The 20,093-nt window shown below is 49.0% G+C and overlaps 1 long non-coding RNA gene across 1 annotated transcript in view; it reads left to right on the top strand.

The window, feature by feature from the left end:
* The window catches only part of LOC125752153 (uncharacterized), a 63,903-nt gene extending 44,108 nt beyond the window's left edge, over positions 1 to 19,795 (top strand). The window contains exons 2-3 of the long non-coding RNA XR_007400950.1: positions 5,922 to 6,100; positions 19,702 to 19,795. This is a non-coding gene — a long non-coding RNA (uncharacterized LOC125752153). The remainder of the gene's footprint in view (positions 1 to 5,921; positions 6,101 to 19,701) is intronic.
* The last annotated feature ends 298 nt before the right edge of the window (positions 19,796 to 20,093 follow it).

The raw sequence follows: 20,093 nt of genomic DNA, 5'->3' as shown, positions 1-20,093 counted from the left end.
AAAAAAAAAATACCTTCATAGAAACCCATAGGATAGTGTTTAACCAAATATCTGGGTACTGTGGTCTAGCCAAGTCACATAAAATTAACCATCACACTTGACTTTCCTGGCACCTGATGTCAGAGATGTGTTCTGACTCTGGTGCGTTCCTCTGTGCTGCTCCTAACGGAGTTTGACAGGTTTTTCCGGAGCTATAGCCTCTTGGCATAAATCTTTTAAGTTGTGTTTCATCCTGGAAGAAAAACCTTCCATGATTGGAGCTCCAGTTTTAACCAGGGTTCGTGGCAAAGGTGATGCTCCCTCACCTTGTTTTCTTTGTGTATGACACCTTCTTGGGGGCCAGGATCTTGGCTGATGCATCCTCACGCCTTCAGTAGCCAGCCCCAGACCTGGTGCAAAGGAAGAGCTTAGTAAATCCTCTGAGCTAACTCTGGAAGGAGCAGAAGTTCTCTTCGTGGTCCTGGGGGATTCAGGTGACCAGGCCTCTGGGCAGTGAGCCATGCCTGCTGCTGCCATCAGGACACCAGTCCCTGTCCTACATGGCCACCCTTAGCAGACCACTTGTGGGTTTTGTGATCTCATTGCCTGGGCTGCCTGCCTCTGATTTGATCAGTTTCCTCAGGATCAGGGGCAGTTTCCTTCCTTTCCAGCTAGCCTCAGCCCTGGGACCAGGCCCCTGAACATGGAGCTCAGGAAAGGTTTACTCCTGTGGTTCATCAGAGAGCCAGTCTGGGCTGCATTAATAGGAAAAACATTAGAGGGGACCGAGAGAGTGAATTAGTCGCAGAGCTTTCTGAGGGGTAGAAGAATAAATAATCAGGATAAAATATACTGTGATAAGGAAGCCTGTCCTTTTGTTTACTGACATGCATCTCTGCTTCAAGCTATTTTAAAAATGACTATTTCATTGATAAAATGAATGTGTGGAGGTGATAAAAGAATGAATGGAAATTTACCTGGGAACGTCTCTGTAATTGAGTGCCTATCTGAGGGATGAATAGAGGAAGCAAATTATCCATGATGGGCCAACTCTCTGCTTTTCTAGGACTGCGCATTCTATTTTTCCTGCTCAATAGAGGACATTGTCTCCTCCACCAAATTAGCCAAACATAGATAATGTTGTCAAAGAATGGCTCCATTAGATTTCACAGACGCCTGACACCAATACAAAAGCCTCTACCCTCACCGCATTTCAACTTCAGTTTTTTCCTACATGACTCAAAAAAATAAATTTGTTTTGTGGGGCAGAGATGATGAGTTTGACAGGTTTTTAGAACAGAAGATAAAAGAGGAGTTAGCAATATTGGTTAAGGGGATTCCAGCAAATTCCATTAGGCTGTATATCATGAGGAAGATAGAACTGGTGGGAGCACTGCTCAGAGGGACATTTCTATCCCATCCAGAGAGGCCAGGTTTCTGCCCCCCACCCCCAGCAAGGAGTGAGTGGTGTACATCCAGAGAATTTATCCCCATTTAGAAGGAAAGAACAGCTGGAACTCCAGAAAGTGCTCCTGAGCCTAGGAAATGGATGTTATAGCTCTTGTGTTCAGAGTTTCCTGATTCTGGGGTACAGATACACAAGGCCTGCTGAGGGAGGTTTATCTCTGGGGATTGGGGTGAGGCATAGGGACTGGACACCACTGAGATTTCTCTTCTATATTACTGCGGCATGGCCAGGTCTTACACTCGGACTGTAATCTTAGACACTTGATGTAGAGTTGGAAGAGTCAAGTTCATGCATAGATACAAGAGTCAATCTTGGGGGCTTCTGAGGGTAAGAGCTTTATTCATCTAGACTCAAACCCACTAGTCAAAGGGGATGTTTACTAACTCAGGTAGCTGAGAAATTCAGGGGTGTCTGCTTTCAGGCAAGGCTGGATTGAGCAACACAAAAAATGCCCTTTCTCTCACTGTCTCCTCTTGGCCCTGCTCACCCTGTTCATCCGTGTTTGGGTCCCATTTTCTCTTAATGCTAGCAGGCTGCCTCATACAGAAAGAGGAGGATGACTGCTAGCAGCTCCAGGCTTACATGACTCTAGATTGGCAAGTCAGAGAAAAGCAAGCTTCTCCATATGTGAGCATATAGACACAGAAATGGTTGGCCTTGCTCGTCAAGTGTCCACATGGACCAATGACTATGTCTGGGGAGATGTGATACTGTAATTATTTCAGTTTGGCACACTTCTGTGGCCAGAGCCTGGGGCTGGGGGCACTATGATGGACAGCCCCACAGAACCATATGGAGAGCAGGGTGGATGGTTCCCCAAAGGAATCACAGTTGCAGCAAGAGCAGCCTATTTTCAGAACTTAAAAAAAACAGGAAGAGGCCTCAGCTAGAAGGATGGTGACCCTAGGCAGAGAAGAAATGCCGTGTGAGAGCCCTCGGCTTGGTCAACCTCATCTCCCATGTAGCCCAGGCATCCATCTGGGCCCTCCCTCAGCTCTGTGAAGGCTGACCGAAGTCCAGCAGGCATAACTGAGGTAGGAGCAGCTAGACATTTCCCTGGAGCATGGCAAACCTTCTCATTCCCCTCAATTATGTTCCATTTGCCATAAACTTATTTTTAAATGCCATATTCCATCTCTCCCAGCATCCTGTGTTTGAGAATAATGAGACTTCTCAGCTGTATGGGTTTTATGGTGAAACATACCCCATTTGAGAGGGTTCCAGATTCTCTCTCCTTTTTCTTTCCTTCTTGATTCCTTGGCTCCTGGCAACCCCCTACTTAGGATTTGCAGAATTATGGATTTATTCTTTCAGTATTTACTGAGAACCTATGGTGGGAAAGGCCCTGAGATCAGCCTCAAACAAAATAAACCCAGCCTCAAAAACCAGCAGGAAAGTTAGATAGTCAATAAAAACAAAACCATTACCCTGTTGGTTGAATGGATACATGCCCCAAAGGGGCAACACCGGGTATTCAGACCACTGAGGACTGAGCTGGCTCATAGGGCAGGGAGGCTTCCTTGAGAGAGACTTTGAGCTGAGAGCTAATGGGTGGCTGAATTTGGGGTTTTGATGAGGCAGAAGGGTGGGGAAGGGGGGAGCATGTTTGGACGCCAGGGCTCTGTGCAGGGAGATAGGGGCTGCTGCCTGGATGGGGCTAGGTGAGAAGCCTGGATGTGGTTTGGTGGGAAAGCTGTCAGCCTTGTGGATGGACTTGGAGGGGCTGTGGTGGTGAGGAGAACAAGGTGGTTCTAAGGCTTCAGCCCCAGTGATGGTGCTGCCTTTTGCTGGGATCCAGAAGGCTGAGAAAAGCCTATCTGGAGGAAACATGCACAGGTGCACACATTGTATCTTGGACATTCTGAGTTTGAGGAGAAGCAGCTGGGTATATGGGAGTTCTGGGGACACAAATGTGGGAGCTCTCAGCCCAGAGGTGGTGAGGGAAGCTGTGACAGGAGGCACCTGTGTGTGGAGGTTGGAGAGACCAGGCCTGGGGTCCCAGGAACTGAAGCATTTGGAGGTCAGGGAGAGGAGGGGCAGCCAGCAAACAGATAAACCCAACTGGGCGACTGGGCGAAGGTGACATCCTGCCTGTGATAAATCATGCCAGCACTTCCCTGGGCTGCAGATGTGCCCTCAGAGCCCCCCCTGCACCTCCCCGCCCCCCAGGCACCAGGGGCCTGTCGCTGGGTGATGGATGAAGGCCTCTCCCACCCACCCACCTTCCGCTGGCGCCAGCTTCCTGCCACCACCGGGTAGTCCCTTGGGAAGAGAGAAAATAGCTAAATAGACTTGTAGTGACAGCCTTATTAAAAGTGACTTTTTAGAACTTCTTACAATTGTTGATTAAAAGGCCCTTTGCTCCAAAGGCTCTGTTTGTGGTGGAAGAAGGAAAGACATTTTAGAAGAAATTTCTATGGAGGTAGGATGTTCTGGCAAATTGGCTAGGTGGCATTTGCTGTTACAGGCTTGTATTTCAAAAGCCACTAAAAGCCCCTCCAGAAAGTACTGGAAAGTCATCATTTTGAGAAAGGGAAATACTTGTGGGGGAAGGGGAAAGTGCCAGCTGTGGAGCATGTAGTGGGCAGTGGCGGGGGAAGCAGGGGGCCCAGGTCACCCACACCCTGCGGCAGGGCTACTCAGGCAGCTCCCCCCGCCCCCTGCGCACTCCTGCCCGCCCTCGCTGCCACTGCTCCATCTGACATGACTGCTTCTCAAAACCATCCTTTCCAAAGTTAACCCATTTCGTGGACTCCTTTCTCCAGATCTTCCTGGCCCCTCATAGCCCTCGCTCCCTCCGGTGGCCCATGATCTCTGCATGACTGCCACATGTTTGTGGCTGGGCACCCTCCTGCCTCTCTCCCATGTGTGCTTCTGGCTTTCCCCTGGCATGCTGTGACAGTGCTGAGAGGGAAGGCCCTCGCGCTGTGGGGGTCGGAGGAACTCCACAGGACATCAGCGGGCTCTTTTTCTCCTGGCTAAGTGGGCAGGCCGCTGTCAGGTCGCTGGTACTCGGCACACGTTGTGTCTCTGTCCTGGGCTTGTTACTCCCGAGTGGGGCTGCGCCAGCACACGCAGGCAGGGGGAGATGAATAGCGTGTGTGCGTGTGTGTGCGTGTTATCTGTGGTTGTCCAGGTCAGGGAACCCAGCCAGGCTGGCCAGGGGAGGACTGCCCAGCACAACCACCTGGGATTGAGATGAGACCGCTCAGAGATCATTCAGCTGGGGCTGGGCAGGAGGGGAGACTCTGTGCCCCGCCGCCCCCCCCACCCCAGCCACGGAACTAGGTGTCTCTGGGTCCCACCGGGATCCCGGGACCTGCCTCACAGCCCTGTGCTCGGGGTGGATTTGCAGACAGGTGGGCTTCTGGGAAGGCAGAGCCACTCACTTGCCAGGAACTGAAGAGAGGTACAGGGAGGCCATGCCTGTGGACACGAGTGTCCGGTGCTGGAATTTCCCTGAGTCCCAGCCTTGGAGCCCAGTGGAATGCTTTTGAGGCTTCGTGAATTCTTCTCTGCTGAAGATAGCTTGAGTGGTATTGGATACCACTGCCAATTTCCAGAGTTTCAGACTAGAGACATCCTCAGAGGCGGCTGAAGCCCAGAGTTTGTGAAAGAGCAAGAGGACCTGGTATTGAAATTGTGGGACTGGGGCCCAGGGGTGTCTGGGTAAGTTGTAGTGTCACAAGACTTGTGGTCATTTAGTCCTACAATGTCCCTCTGAGCAGAAGAGGAATAAGTGGGCCAGGTGAGGTTATGGCCACCTGGATTCCCTCCCTCCCTCCCTCCCTCCCTCCCTCCACCTCTTTCTCCCTCTCCTTCCCATCCGTCCATCCATTCTAGGCCTCTAGGCTGGGGACACAATGGCTAAGGCCCACGACCTTTGGTGCGGGGAGGCGGGCAGGAACCAGACAGCTGTGTTGTCTGTGTGAAGGGTGTCATTTTTGGAGAGCATGGGGCTATGGGAGCACAGTGATCTGGAGCAACAAGAGGCTTCCTGGGACCTCGATCATCCCTGGAACTTCCCTGGTAGGGCAGGCTTTGGTGAGGGTGGTTGTGTACGTGCACAGTGAGCAAAGCTTGCCGGGGAGAAGAAGGGGAGACCTGATTCCTGACCCTGGTGTGTATAGTTGTCTTGCTTCCCCTATGTAAAGGCAGGTTTGAAAGTTTTCTCTCTAAACCAGCCTTGCTGTAGAGCTGACATGAAGCTGTGTCCAGGAACCACATACACGAGAATGGTTCATCGTTCACAATAACGAAATCTGGTATTTTTAGACACTTGCCTCGGCAGACCCCTCCTCCCAGAACTGGCTCCCCTTTGCGTGTGCGCGCGTTCTCTCTCTCTCAGCTCCTCTGGGAAGTGAGGCAGCTGGCTTAGCTGAACTTCAAAGATGATGACATTCTGAACCTCTAGAAAACATTTTTTGGAATCTCAAAGTGCATGAATTAAAATGTTATTTTTACTTTTTTTCAGCCTGTTGAGGAAAAGCCTGTGAAGGGGCACATCAGCCCAGAAGGAGAAAGCATGTGGAGCAGCCGTGTGGGGCCCAAGCCTATGAGCCTACGTTTCCATATGAAGGAAGTGCTCTTGGGCTATGCAGTCCTTGGGTGAGGAGCAGGTGACAGGGAAAAGTCTGTCACGTCTGGGCTTCTGTGAGTGTGCACTGGATTCCAGGAGCTGTTTCCAGAGCTTTCCTGGTTGTTTGTGGGAAGACTGGTTGACCTGAGGGTGTATCTGGGAGGGAAACGCTGTCCAGCAAGGGCAGTGGTGGGCTTCTGGGTCAAAGAGAAGGAGCTGGGGCTGAGCTAGGGGACATAGCTGGGGGAGATGGACATGAAGTGCCCCCCACCCGGGGACAGACAAGGTTGAGACCAACTCCTAAGAACGATGGAAGGGAGGAGGGCTCATGAGGAGGATGAGGAGTCCTGGACTCAACACAGTCTGGTCTTCATTGGAGGTAGGGACGGGCACTGGTAGTTTTGAAGCTTCTTGGTTTGTTAATCTGATAGCATGGATTTGTTTCTCTGTGGTTACAAAACAGACTTGTGTGCTTATCTGAGAGACAGCCGTGTCAGGCACACTTTGGAAAGCAGTTGGGGTGGAGAAGCACTGGTAGGCAGAGTAGGAGGAGAGCAGGGAGTAAACAGGTGCACAGGGTGGCACCTGGAGGGACCCGGGGGTGTCAGCATCTTCAGTGCTTGGGAGCCTCCCTGAGTCCCCAGAGAAGACTCCAGAGGATGCCCCTGTCCCCCCATGACATACCTACATTCATGAGTCCCACGTCCACATGAATAGGAGGCTTCGGCATTGCATGTCTCTTTCCAGTGGTGTTTCTGGGTGGGGAATTTGGCCTCCTAGAAGAGGGGACATGTTTCTAGGACCTCGTAGAGACTTGGCTCCTAGGAATGTCTATATATCTCTCCTGAGCTTCCCCTAGATAGCATTTCACTCTGTTCAGAAGATCCTGTTGGGTGTAATCCTGGGAGATGCTCTGTTAAAGCTGCCTGTGGCCCTCTGAGTGAAGCTGGAAAACACCATATATCCTATGCTCCCTTCTTGGAGATTCTTAATGACCATCAGCATGTCACAGGCTCTGAGAAGTCCTTCTGTAAAAGACATCTGTTAAATTTTCTCTATCCCTCTGTTTCCCAAACATATTTGACCACAGATCTCTTTGGATACAGAAAGCCTGCAAAAACCCTGTGCCAGGCTCTTCCACTCACATATACATCTTGGGTACTTGATTACTCCATATTCTCATGCCAACTATGCTATGGACTCACAAGCTCTGGATTTCCTCCCACTGTGGAAATTAGGGCATTTGTCACCAGGCCTGCAGTGGCCTCCCTTGAGCTTGGGGTAGGCCTGTGGGAGCCAGAGCATAGACACATCTGTTCAGGCAGCACACTTCAGCAAGCGCCCCCTGCCAGCCTGAGCATGCAGGCCGGTTCCTTCCTGGTTCAGCCTGAGCAGCTGGCTCAATGGCCAGTCTGTATGTTCACCTGCATGGCCAAATGAAGCTCACCTGGGTCTAGGAAGCTCCACGAAGGACAGGATGTGAGCAGAAACATTCCATCTGTTGAATCTTCTCTCCCCTGCAGCAGCACAGGCCCCAGGCTGCTCTGAATGCCTTGTTTTGCATATCGTGATGAAATATTTAAGGAAGTTCTTCTCGTTTTGAAAACCTTTTTGTCAAGGCACCAGGGGCAGCCTGAACATGTGATAGAAATCCCTGAAGCCTGGAGAGAAGGAAAGAGGGATGCAGAGAGGAAGGAGAAACCACTTGAGAGGTTGGGGCTTCCTTGAGAAGGATCAGGAATGGCTGAGGGGTGGCCATCTTCACCTATCTTCTCCCTGGTGTCTGTGCAAGGTGTGTGCCACTGACCTGGAGCCTTAGAGGACTTGATTCTGGTGAGTGTTGGCATGGTGTCCTAGATTGGGAGGCTTGTTGTATGTCCTTGAGAAGTATTTGTTTCTCTCAGAGACTGGGTTTCTCCAGTGATAAGACTACATGGTAGACCAGATGCTCTCTGGGGTTTTTCAAGGTTTAGTTAATAGGACTCTACTTGGAAGCTGATTTGTCTGTCATGTTGTTTTGTTGCCAATGCTTCCTCCATTCCCAGTGAGATAAATTGAACCCAGTGGCTATCCTGGAAGGGAAGACTGTATCTAGAAGGCCCACCCAAGTAGCCTGCTGTGGTTTATACAGACCTGGCTTTCCTGCCCACAGAGATGTTGCTGGAGCTGGGGCAGCCGTATCTAAGGGCCAGTGTGGTACTGGCCTTACTGACCTGTCATTTCTGAGCCGACCTCCTGGGGAGAGAGCTCCATGATTTGACTTCTTTTGGGTATCATCAGTGTTATATCTGCATCCCCCTCTGTGTCAGGGATAGGCTCTGGTCTGGGCACAGCCATAGCAGCAGCCTGTTGGCACTCCTGATACAAAGTGGCAGCTTGTTCAAGGCCTTACCTGGCCCTCTGTCCTGGCTCTTTACTGCCCTGGCCCCTGACTAGGGCAGAGTTGATTTGACCTAAGTCAGAGGTGACCCTGGAATGGTCAGAGCATCTGCAGGGCCTGAATCTCTGCCTCTCTGGTGATACAGCCTCCATGTTCAAGGGCACGTGCCTGCCCAGCTCCCAGGGAAAGAGTGAGCAGCTCCCCCTCGGATGATTGATTAGCATCCTACATTTCCCTTTGCCAAGGAGCCTCAGAAGCACACAGGCAGATGGCTTCTCCGGGAATTCCTCTGGGGAACTGAGCTTCTACAAATCCACATGTGGAAATCCAATATTCAAACGTGAAAAGAAATTGGGAAAGAAAATATGCTCTCCCTCTCTCTCAGTTAAAACCTGGATATAGGGCTGGAGAGGTCAGAAACAGCTTCTACTCTCCCATGGCTCCCCTCCTTGTCAGAGGAAGAAGAACAGACCTGGGCTGCTTCTAACTCAGCCTGGCAAAGAGGCCTCCAAAGGGCTACTGCTGGGAGACGTGACTCTGAGGAAGTAAGCTTCAATTCAATTGAGCAGGTTTTGCTTAAGCAACGACTGGCCTAGGCTGGGGTTTGACATGGTGTGGGATCAGATCCCATAGTGTATGGCCTAAAAAGCACAGACTCTTGGCTCAGAACCAAGGTTCTAGTTCTGGCTCTGCCATGGTCCAGCTGTAAGACCTTGATCCAGAGGTGTAGGCTGTCTGAGCCCCAGTTCTAAATCTGTAAAATGGGGATTGTAGTACCTGTCTCATAGGGCTGTTGAAAGGATCAAATGAGTGTGTGCATATAATACTTGTAGCACAGGGCCTGGCTTGGATCATAGTGTACTTTCAATAACCACACAACCTCCAGCCCCCGGTAGGCACAGGGGATGTGCCCCGTGTTAGTGGTGACACAACAGAGGCTGAAGTTATATGCATTTTTCTAAAATCACTTGGGTTGTTATTGATAAAGCAGAATTGACATTGGGGTCTGCAATATTGTAGGAGGACATATGTGTGAGACAGGGGTGCTTGCCCTGGTGTCAGGTGGTCTGGGATGAGAAGAGCCTGCTCACGGTGGGATGTGTGCTCTGTAGTCACTGCTCCTTGGCAGAGGTTGAGCCATAAAGAACACATTTTTTATTTTAAACATTTTCTTCCTGCTCAAGAAAAATGTTTATAGGATTCTAAGGCATTAGAAAAGCTACCCAGATCCATTGCCCTAAGTGGGCAAAGGCAGTTCCTCTGTGGACGAAGAATTTGGGGTCTCTTTCCCCAGAGCCCTGACCTTCCCCATCCTGCCCCACACCCGTGTTTCATGGCACTGCTTGCTCTCTGGCATTTGGCTTCTCTCAATCCTTTCCCTGAAGTTTGGTCCCATTAATGTTTATGAGCAAATAAAACTTTGATTGCTGCTTTGGGCCGTGAGATCACTGCTGACTTGGGGAGGGACACCTAATTTAACATAATCCTATTTCTTCGACTTTCCATGACTTCCACTATATTCTCCTCTGGGAAAATGAGCAAAAGGAGTGGAAATGTGATTAAAACAGAGCTTCACCTTCCTCTCCTGGCCTTGGTGTTGTCAATCCCTTGCTGGGGGTGGGACAAGAGGCAGGTGGAGTGTTGGAAACACAGATGTTGTTATATGTTGATTCCCATGTGGATGTGGACATGTAGGGATGAGCAGCCCTTGGGGGCTCATGAGCTCTGGGGTGCCATGAGTGGTGTGTCAGTTGGTTTCCCACAGAATGAGGGCTGGTGGATATATTTGGTCATATGCATGAGGATGCCCATTCCTTCTTTGGAACAAGAAATGAACAACTAACTCATTACTTCAAGAGTAAAATCAAGTCAAACTGGTGTGTGGGACTGTGGGGGCCCTCATGTTTGTGCCATATGTATCATTTGTATTTTCCTAAATATGCAGAGTCCTATATAGGCTTCTTTTCAGTGGGTTTGGAGAAGCAGTCTTGTGGGGGGGCACCTGGGCGAGGGGAGCTGAGGGAGGGCAGGGCTACACAGCAGCTGCAGGAGGTGAGAGGCTGTACTTGACTCCATTATAGAGTCACATCTCGAGGACGGGCAGCAGATTCCTTCAGGGGCTGTTGACAGGGCTGTGCGCCAGGCTGGAGGAAGGTAATTATATCATTACTTGTCACTCTTGTCTCAAGGGGCCAAATTAGCTGACTCTCCAAAACGAGGGTTTACTCTTGACTTTTTAATTTACGAGCTGATGCAGAGGCATACTAGTTCACTCTTTAGTTTTTTAGGAACGGCTCAGGTGTGCTTGGCCTGGTAGGTGGGATTGAGGGGAGCAAACACGGTTCTGACATTAAAGGTCTCACAGAGCAGCAGGGAGTATGGAACAGACCACCACCCATGCTGATGCTCAGTAGGATGGGAGAATAGGTGGAAGAAGGGGATGGATGAGAAGGGCAGCCCCGCCCCCCCATCGGATGCCAAGGCTCCTCTGGGGAGGGGGAGGGAGGATGGCCCTTGGAGGACAAATTGCATTTCCACAGGTAGAGAGGAAAGGGAATGGGCAAGGCTTCACGGAGGGGTCAATCCAAAACATAGATGTGTAGACAGAGAGACAGGGGCTATTTGCCAAGGGGTTCTATAGAAGGGAGTCCTGAGAAAGTAGCTGGAAGGGGTGAGACCCTAATGCTGTTTGAAGATGCTTTGTGGTTAATTGTGGAAGAAATGTATATGAGCCTTCCTTTGTCTGACACATTTCCTGAGTGACTACTACATGCTATACACTCTGCTAGGGGCTAGGTATGCAGCTGTAAACAGGTGAATATCACTCTCTTGTGAGGTTATAGTCTAGCAGGAGAAGATAGTAAACAAATAGATGTAACACATAAGTAATGTATATGGTATGTTAGGAAGAGCTCAGTGTAAGGGGAAAAGAATGAGGAGCACCACGTAGAGGAATGGGACCACCAGGGGGTGTCTCTGTGTGTTTGGGTGGAGATTGCACTTTTGACCAGGGTAACAGAGTAGGCCTCCTGGATAGGATGACATTTGAGCATTTTGAGGTGGATTTAAGGAATTAGCCAGATGAATACTTGGGGGAAGAGCATTTCAGGCCGAGCAAATATCAGGTACATAAGGACCTGATGCAGGAGTGTGCCTGGTATCCTCAAGGAGCAGCTGGAGGCCTGTGTGGCTGCAGCAGGGTGAGCAAGGGGGCAGTGGTAGGAGACAAGGTCAAAGAGCCACAGAGCTCCACCCTCAGCAATGTGGGGGCCTCTGGAAGATTTGGAATGGAAGAGAGACGGTGATCTGACTTCTGTTTTAAAAATAGCATTCTGTGTGCTCTGTGTAAACCTGACCATTTTAGGAGCAAGGCTGGAGGCAGAGAGGCCAGTTGGGAGGCTGCTATGGCCTCCAGGTGAGAGGTGATGGTGGGCTGGGCTGGAGACGTGTCGTAGAGGTGGTGAATAGTGGTTCAGTCCAGGACATAGATTTCTTAACAGGCTAAGTATGCATGTGGGAGATGGGGGAGTCTAAGATGTCCCACGGTTTCAGCTCAGCAGCTGGGCCTGGCCAAGCTTCGGGTGGATCAGAGCCCGCCCGTGTAGACTTAATGAGCCCGAGCTATCTCTTTGCTGTCTGCATGGAGATGTGTGTGTTGGGGGGTAGCTGACTTTCCTTATCTGGAGTTTTGGAGAGGGCTTGGGGCTGGAGATGTGGATATATAGGGGCCGTTGGCCTTTCGATGGTATTAAGGCCATGAGAAGGGGTGAGACCACCCAGGGGGGTGTTAGAGGCTGGCGTGTTCCTGAGTTTGAAGTACCAGGTATTCCATTAGGCACTTCCAGCATCCCTCTCTGTCTCCACCACAACCTAGTGAGGTAGAAGCTATTAGTTTCCCCACTGTACAGAAGAGGAATCTGAGGGTCAGGGGGTTAAATGAATGACCCAAGATGATACACCTTTAATAGGTCAGAGTAGAATGTACATACATCTGTCTGACTCCAAGTTCTTTCTATTGTTTTTTAAAAATTTATTTATTTATTCATGAGAGACACAGAGACAGGCAGAGACACAGGCAGAGGGAGAAGCAGGCTCCCTGTGGGGACTTGATCCCAGGACTCTGGGATCATGACCTGAGACGGAAGGCAGACGCTCAACCACTGAGCCACGCAAGTGTCCCCTGATTCCAAGTTCCTTAATTATTGCACTTATCAACCCTCTAAAGACCAGGTATGGAGAAGTTCTCCATCACCTGAGGGCACCTGGAAGTGGGGCCTGGAGTTTTTGAATGGGAGACAACCAAGTTGTGGTGAACCCAGTGTTGTGAACTGAGTGTTTGCATCCCCCCCCCCCCCAATTCCTGTTTTGGGGCCCTAGCGTCCATCATGGCTGTATTTAGAGATGCGACCTCCAAAAAAGTAACTGAGGTTAGATGAGGTCATGAGGGTGAGGACCTGTCTAATAAGGTCAGTGTCTCATACAAGTGACACCAGAAAGCTCATGCACTGTCTCTCTGTGTACGCGCCCTGAGAATAGGTCATGTGAGCACCCAGTGAGAAGGAGGCCATCAGCAAGCCGGGAGGAGAGTTTTCACCAAGAGACCCAGTTGGCTAGAACCTTGATTTTGGCCTTCTAGCCTCCAGAACTGGGAGAAATAAATGTCTGTTGGTTCAGCCGCCCTGTCTGTGGTATTCTGTTATGACAGTCTGAACAGTCTGAACAGACTAATAGATCCAGACTCTTTGGTATGCTGGCTTTTTCCAGAGCTGTGTGTTCTTGCCAGGCTGCAGGGTCCAGCAGTTTGGTAACTGGTTTCTTAAGGACTTATTCTCAACCCCCTCTTCACCCACTAAACAATTCAGTGGATTTGAATGAACTAGAAGAGTCACTGAACAAATTATCTAGTGATTATCTGCCTTGTGGAGTCCAGAGAGAATTGTTAGAAGAAAATTGGTAAATTCTTTTCATTCTTAATAAAACCTAACATTATCTTGCTAATGCCTGATATTAAGAGTTCAAAGTCATCTCTATACCATTGATCTTCAAAGGAAGAAATTTCCTAATTTATCTGACAAGGCCTGGAAAATATGGGTGAAGCTCCTTTCAGATGGGAATTTTATTTTATTTTATTTTTAAAAAATCTTTTAAGCAGTTTTTGGTACAGAAAGTGCTATAGTTTTTTTTTTTTTTTTTTTCATTTGAAAACACCAGAGTGTGGGGGAGAGATGCAAACAAATAATAAAAAAGATACTTTTGTAACATTATTTTCACTGTTTGGAAGAAAGAGTCATTCCAATAGTATTGAAATGTCCAAAGATGAAATGATTTCATTTTCTTCTCTAAAGGCTATAAAACTGGGGCACCTGGGTGGCTCAGTGGTTGGGCGTCTGCCTTTGGCTCAGGGCATGATCTTGGAGTCCTGGGATCCAGTCCCACGTTGGGCTCCCTGCATGGAGCCTGATTTTCCCTCTGCCTGTGTCTCTGCCTCTCTCTCTCTCTGTCTGATGAATAAATAAATAAAATCTTTAAAAAAAAAAGGCTATAAAACTGACCTGTACCTCTGAAACCAATAATACGTTATGTTAATTAATTGAATTTAAATAAAATCAATAAAACCCAAGACCCATCTATATGCTGCCTACAAGAGATTCATTTTAGATCTAAAAACACCTGCAGATTGAAAATGAGAGAATGGAGAGCCATATATCACACAAAGGAAAGTCAAAAGAAAGCTGGAGTAGCAATACTTATATCGGACAAAATAGACTTTAAAACAAAGACTGTTAAGAAGAGACAAAGGAAAAAAAAGAGACAAAGGAGGATACTCTTAATAAAGGGGACGATGCAACAACAACAAAAATATATTTTTAACATAAAAAAAATAAGGGCTATAAAAGACTCTGCCTATTGATTCCATCTTTGTGTCCAGTGAACCCGTGTTACTCTACAGTGGCCCAGGGGTTCGGTATTGCAGAAAGATCAGCCCAGGTTTCTGGGCACATGGCCTAAACAAGAGGGGGGAGCATCTCCCCCTGCAGAAATATCATGGGCAAGAAGGTAGGTCCTTCAGCCAGGAGGAGCGGCTTTCCGCACAAGAGCTGAGGGCAGCAGAGCCCTCAGTGTCCCACTTCTGCTTCCCTTCCACTTTCAGAAGACAGGGAAAAAAGTCAAAATGACAACGCCTGTGAAGAAGGTGCAATGTATGTTTAGAAATACTGTTGGAGGGAACTATCTTAGGAGTAAGAAAAGCCTTGCCAGCTTTTACTACAGATGGGAGAAGAGAGCCATCAAGGAGATGCCACCACGAGCCAAATACACTTCCCTTTTCTGGAACTTCAGTAGCATAAGCATAAGGAGGCCAGTTTCAATTCCTTTGCCCAACAGGCTAGGCTTGTAGATTAGGCATTTTTGGCTCCATGTGGACCAATAAAGCACAGGACTGCAATCCAGGGCCCAATTCCCTAGAAAGTACCCCCTCGCCCCCCAATGCCAACAAATGGTTAGATCCTGTAACTGGGAAATCTCATAATTTTTCAGATGAGAATTTAGAACATTGAATAAATGTGCAACATGGCTGACTCCCCACCACCCTTGCCGCCTCCCCACTCTTGGCTTCCACTGAATTTGTGTGTTCAGTTGCAGCTCGGACCTCCCTGAGCGTTTCAGGGCCACTGAGCGGCAGGGCCCCTTCTGCGGGAGGCTGGCATCCTTGCTTCCTTCCTTGGTCCGAAGGGCACTCTGGTTTCGTGCTGCTTGATTGAGCTAGTTTTAAGGAAGGTGCAGAGAGGCACTCTCAGTGTGGTCAGCATCTTGGGAAGCGGATGTTTCTGGGATCTTAATGTTTTCTCTCTTTTTCCTGAGAAAACCTTTTCTCGATAAAAATGAGTTGTCAGCTGCTCTTGAGGCCCTATAAATTGATTTTGACTCTGTCCATTACAGGTAGCTTCTGTGTGAAGAACCTGTATAAATCTTACTCAGTCAGGGAGTGTTTAAAATGGCAAATTTCAGAGTAAAGGTTTAACAAAAACCATAAATAAAACTTCAGAAGTAATGGAAGTGTTTATTAGTATCTGTGGAATTCCACGCTGGAACAATGAAGGCGGTTCAGGTGCCAAGAGACTGACTGAGGTACTGTGTTTGCTGCGCACGAGAGAATATCCATCTTTATTTGGCCTCTGCTCACAGGCCGGACTTGGAGAAGCCTGGCTGTGAGCAGTGCTCCGTGGCTAGGCTCGTGAGGGGTGTTTATCACTGTCAGGGGCAGTGGCAAGTCTGGACGTGGCAGGCTGCCAGGAGGAGAGAAACTTGCTAAGGACCAGTGCCTCGAATCCGCCAAGCTTCCAGGCCTCCTGAGTGCCTTGCACGGTGGGAGGTACTAATATCATGGTGATCTCATAATCCCTGCAACAAAGCCAAGGGACAGTTGGAGCAACGTGTCTGCACTCTGTTCCCAGCTAAGGAAACTGAAGCCAACAGTGGTTTGTGACTTGCCTAAGTCCTACAAGAAGGTGTTACTAGAAGCTAGAGTATAGCCAGTGGTTCACAGGATCTTGTAGTGGTACCTGCTACGTTTCCTTCCTCCCCATTTAACTCCACCTCTCCAAATAGTTGTTGAATCTGGGCCTCAGCTGGGTGCCAGGTTGTGGCAAGATGCATCAGCGTGCAAGGGTTTTTTTTTTTATTTTTTTTTTTACTTGCCCTCCTCCCGTATGCTCTCCATTCCCTCTGCTGGGACCTGCACACATAGAAGGATTGTAGAACAAAGCCACAGTAATTATCACTTATTCATTAGCTCATCCATTCATCGGCTCATTCACCCATTGCCTCATCTACCCGCTCATCCGTTCACTTGATGAACACCAGCTATGTTCCAGGTTCTATTTAGGTGCTTAGTAAGTCATAAATGGGCAAATGTTTGGTGCAAGAGAAGGGTTTGAAGGTTGGCCCAGCTGGGGTGAGATTGGTGGGTATGTAGGAAGCTTCCCAGAGAATTTAGGCTGAGCTGGATCCTCAAGGAAGGCAGGGTTTGAGAGGATGGGCAGCTTCTGGGCAGGAGGGACAGAGCAAGCCAAGGCCTGGGGTATGAGTGAGGGCGGTTGTGTAGACTTGGTCAGGGAAGTAGACAGCAGGCGGGCTGCTCTGGGCAGTATCACCTGTGGGCTGGGGTGAGCTCGGTCCTCCTCTAGAGCTTGTTGCTCTGGCCAATGGACTCCAGCCTGGGGCCTTTTGGCTGCACCTAGGAGCTGAAATATGGGTCTCCAGTGCTGAGTGTGGAGCCAGCTTTCTTTCCTTCTAGTTCTTTCTCTTCTCCCACCCCATCTCTGGGGTCAGTGCAAGTACCCGCTCCAACAGAAGACTGCTGCATGGCAAGTCTCTCACACATCTCTCAGCAATCCTTTGTTCTCCACCAGGCAAATTTGGTTCAGACCGTGACCCATGTCCATGTTTGTCTGTTGTCCAGCTGTCCGTCTTATTTTCTCCAGGTGGCCTGGGTCCTCTAAGGGCGGTCTCTGCTAACCCCAAAGAGCCCTGCACAGGCCTGGCCACACACTGAGTGTTGCCAGGTGAAACACAAGATACCCAGTTATATTTGAATTTCAAATACACAAGAAATCATATTTTAGTGTAAGTAGGCCCTACATATTGTATAGGAGATGACATGCAATGTTTGGGACATAATTATACCAAGGAATTATTTATGATTTTCTTGAAATTCACATTTAACTGAGTGTCTATTTTTTTTTAAACAAAATCTGACAACCTGACCCTAAAAGGCTTACTGGTTGGTTATAGAAACTGAAAGATTTCTAGGTTCATGGAACATGCACATTGTTAGGAATGAGATGCACCTAGAGGTATAGAAGGGAGCAGAGGTTAGAACAAGTTACTTATCTCGCTAAGCCTCAGTTTTCTTATCTGTGAAGTGGAATTTTCCTAGTCCCTACCTCATGAGTGAGGAATAAATGAGATCATGCCTGGCAGGTGCTAGCACATGCCTGGTGCTTGAAAGTCTTGACAGAGTGACGGGAGCCGTTACTATTGTTTTTGTGATTTTTCTTTTCTTCTTCTTCTTTTTTTTTTTTGCTGTTGTTGCTACCTCTCAAGGCCACGCTGGTGCTCTGTAGCTATGCCCAGAAAGTCTTCTGCTCCTTCAACTCCTGCCTCCCTTCCTCGAGGCTGGTGTCTCTGGGAGCCCCTCTGCCTCCTCCCATCCCCTCAGTGTGTTTCCTGAGCGAAGCAGTCAGGCGCCTCATCCCTGCTGGAGAAAGTCGTGCCTCCACCTAATGCGGCTAAATTTCTGTCCATGGATGCGGCAGTGGACTTTGTAATGGGACATAGATCATTACAGATGGGACTCAGGTTTTACAAAATATTTTAGGAGGTAGATAAATTAGATCATGAAAAGTGCATAAGGGACATCAATTATGCAGGAGTCAGAAGAATGATTATAAAGTGATCTGGCCTTAGTTTTGGTCCATGAAACCTTGAATGGTGGCCATTAAAGTAGAAAACATTCCTTGCTTCCAGCTTCAGAGAAGTGGAAGGACGTGGGCCTGGCCCAAAGGAACTTGTAGAGCACATGGAGACCTCCTCTGCTTGACTAAGCTGTAAAAGGCCACCTGAGTGGAAGAGAAAACTGGCCCTGGGCTTGCTTATGTGGAGGAGTTCTGGGGCTGTGGGAGCATGGGGGGCCTGCTGAGGGCCCGGCTAAGAGGCTCTCCTGGCTTAATTCAGCACAGAAAGTGCACACTAGAATATCGTGGGAGAGTTCGACACTTTGACTCCTAGGTGCCCAAAAGTCCTCCAAAGGTGTCATGCTTATCCTTCCTCTTGCCTGTAGCAGCAGACTGGACCCTCAGCAGAGTGCCATCGCTGAATTCTACCTGGAGCTGGTCTCTTTGCTTTAGGCCCACCTGTCCCTTGGAGTACAGCTCTTGATAACCATAAGAAGAACAAGGCAAAATGGCAGTGGTTGGGGTACATGCAGCCCTCAGCAACGTACCCTCAGTGGGAGAGTGGAGCGTGGTTCATTGAGCGAGTATGTAGCAGAGTGGAGTGCTCTGTGAGGGGGGGGCAGAGTGGAAGGTGGGTGACACTTGTGCTGCCCTCTTGTGCTCCTCAGTGACAGTCTGTTTCTGTTGGAGCTCACAGGTGCAAGAAAGTGTTCTCATCAGCCCCCTGACCCTGTTCCCTGGGGGGCCCCTAGTCCTTCCTCTCTGAAGTCAACATTTCACTGAGTCCTGCTTATTTCTGCCTCAATCCTGGGCAATAACACAAACCTTTTTTTGGAGCACAGGAAGTGGTGTTAGGCATTCCTCATTACCACTCCAGGCTTGGAAGATAGCAGCCCTGTGCTGCCACTTGCGGGTTGGGTGACCTTGAATAAATCACTTACACCATCTCAGTCTCAGTATTCTCAACTGCAGATACAATGGTGCCCATGGCGTATAGTTCATACAAACTGAATTCTCGGCTGGGTGCTCTTCAAGTAATGGTGTGTTCTCTTGGGTGTGGGACCTTTGCTCCTGCTTGGCCTTTTAGAGGTTGGAGTTGGATGGTGGGCACTCGGTCCTCCGGGCCTCACTCAGTCTATGCATCCTTACAGTACACTCAGTATGTGATCAGATTTGCCATAAATAACAGCTTTGCAGATGCTAAGGCCGTTTCTCACCCAGGTATACCTTATCCATCTACTTTAAACTTGTGTCCCTGGGTCGTTCACTATTATTATTAAGGACAATAGCTAGCACTTGTCTAAAGCTTCTTTGCACCAGGCTAAATGCTCTGTATGCATTTGTTCATCTAACCTCAGAACTCGGTCAATAAAGCAGCGGGTCTAGAAGTGTTACGTGATATGCCCAAGGTCACAGAACTAGCCCATGATGGAAGCAGGATTTGAACCAGGCATTCCCATTGGAGGGCAGAGAATAACAGGCAGACCTGCCTGGGAGGAGACTTCCTAAGTCCCGCCTGTAAGCGCACCATTCTAGAAGGGGGCAGATTGTGGTGGTGGGGCCAGGAAGGAGTTTCTCCTGTTCTCTCCAAACCTGGAAGAAGGAGCCCCATGAAGGCAAATTCATTTTCTCTTGGACCCCAGCATCAGTCAAGCTGCCGCAGCTTGTCTTAGAACTAAAGACCAGTCTGGAGAGAGAAATGCTTCCCCAAACCACTGAAGGACGCTGGTGTGTAGAACAGGACAGGTAGCCCGGCACACAGATGAGAGAAAGGGCCAGGGCTGGCTCAGCCATTCTGTGCACTGTCGTCTGAAAAAGAATTTTGGACTTTGCTCCTTAGGCATTTTGCACGGTGAAAAGAAACTTTAAGAGACATTGCAAGGAATCCTGATGAGACGAGAGATGCCACCACATTGAAGGAAGCAAGAAGAGGTACGAGGGGGTGTGTCTGTGGGGCTGGGGCGCGTTGTTTATAGATTTCTAGACAGATGATGCTAACTTACTGCCTTCAAGGGGGAGAAGTGTCTTTGATGATGGTGCTGGATAGTAGGTGTAAACCCGGACTATCCTTGCACACGGTTGTAGATGATCGCTATTTATTAAAGCAGCCCTCTGGACTCCGATGAATAGGATCCCTTTTGTCTGGTTTGAGTTGTGTGCACACTTGGAAATCACGTGGCAGTTTACTTAACTATCCTGAGCTGGGCCCTTAAAAGATATAGGGGGTATCTT

This window comes from Canis lupus, chromosome 11 (genome assembly GCF_003254725.2).
Source record: "Canis lupus dingo isolate Sandy chromosome 11, ASM325472v2, whole genome shotgun sequence".
In the NCBI taxonomy this organism is placed as follows: domain Eukaryota; kingdom Metazoa; phylum Chordata; class Mammalia; order Carnivora; family Canidae; genus Canis; species Canis lupus.
Note: the sequence above shows the minus strand (reverse complement) of the source record. Positions and strands in the feature narration are given on the sequence as shown.